Here is a 1,880-nt window from a genome sequence, read left to right on the forward strand (position 1 = left end):
TGTGACAACCTAGGCTGTGACTTCCTGGACTTGCGCCATGGGATTGAGAACAGTAGTGTCCCCCTAAAAAGGTCAGGTGTGCGCAACACACAGAGGCAGTGGGATGCACACAACAGTTTTTTAGATCAGGCAACTCTCCATCCAATCTGTTTAATGATAGCTGTAGGAAACACAGAAGTATCAGTTAAGATCAAAAGAAATGCCTCGCGCAGGAGAGAGTATTAAAATCCTAATGGTAAACTACTGAAGCATTCACAACAAAGCATCAGAGTCTGAAGTGCTCATGAAAAGCAGTGAAGCTCATATAATACTAGGTGCAGGAAGCTGGTTGGAACCTGAAGTTGAAGACAGTGTGATTTTTTGGGAACATTTGTGTGTACATCGAAAGGCTAGGCAAATGGTAAGTGGAGGTGGTGTATTTGTTGCAGTAGACAAGCACTCAAATCTACCAAGATAGAAATTGAAGCTGCATGTGAGATTGTTTGGGCAAGACTCAGTATCAGGGGTGGACATAAAATGATAATTGGATCCTTCTATCGCCCATCAGACTCATGTCCTAATGTAACCGAAAACTTTAGAGAAAACCTCAGTTCACTTGTATGTAAGTTCTCCAATCATACTGTAATCATTGGTGGAGACCTTAGCCATCCAACAGTTAATTGGGGAAATTAGAATTTTGCTGTGGTGGGCATGATAAGACATCATGTAAAACATTGCTAAATGCCTTCTCAGAAAACTTCCCAGAACAGACAGTTGGAATCCCACTCATGATGGAAATATATTGGATCTAATGGCAACAAATAGACCTGACCTCTTTGAAGATGTCCACATCAAAACTGGTAGTGGTGGGCATGATAAGACATCATGTAAAACATTGCTAAATGCATTCTCAGAAAACTTCCCAGAACAGACAGTTGGAATCCCACTCATGATGGAAATATATTGGATCTAATGGCAACAAATAGACCTGACCTCTTTGAAGATGTCCACATCAAAACTGGTGTCAGTGACCGTGACATGGTTATGGTAACAATGATTACCAAAGTACAAAGGACAGCTAGAAAAAGCAGAAACATATATATGTTCAGCAAACTAGATAAAAAAAATCAGTAGCGTCACATTTCAGCGAGGAACCAGGAACTTCCGGCACAGGTCAGGCGCACATAGAAGAACTCTAGCTCAAGTTTAAAAGAATAGTTGACCATGCGCTGGATAGATATGTGCCTAGTAGAACAGTTCATAATGGGAGTGAACCTCCATAGTATACAGCCACAATAAAGAAGCTTCTAAAGAAACAGAGATTACTGCATAATAGGTGTAAAACAAAGCATTGGGCTATAGACAGAGGTGCTGAATGATCAAGAAAGCAATGTGTGATGCCTTCAATGACTACTTTACCAGAATATTGTCAAATGTTCTTTCACAGGATCCAAAGAAATTCTTGTCATTTGTAAAGGCTGTTAGTGGCACCTAAGTTAGTGTCCATCCCTAGCAAAGGAGCCCAAATTTAGTCCTTGTACCACTAAAAAAAATGAATGAAGTAAGTATTAATTTCAGTGGTATTGAGAAACAGCTGAAATCATTAAAATTGACCAAAGCTCCAGGGCCTGATGGAATCTCTGCTGATTCCATACTGAATCTGTGGCTGAGTTAGCCCTCTTCTAACTATAATTTATCATGGATGCCCCAAACAAGAAACCCTGCCCAGTTATCGGAAAAAGCGCAGGTCACACCAATCTACAAGAAGGGCAGTACAAGTGGACCACAAAATTACTGTCCGATACCTTTGACATTGATTTGTTGTAAAATCTTAGAACATATTCTGAGATCAAAAATAATGATTTGTCTTGTACAGAATGACCTCCTCAGTGCCAAACACA

This window comes from Schistocerca piceifrons, chromosome 5 (genome assembly GCF_021461385.2).
Source record: "Schistocerca piceifrons isolate TAMUIC-IGC-003096 chromosome 5, iqSchPice1.1, whole genome shotgun sequence".
Lineage (NCBI taxonomy): Eukaryota > Metazoa > Arthropoda > Insecta > Orthoptera > Acrididae > Schistocerca > Schistocerca piceifrons.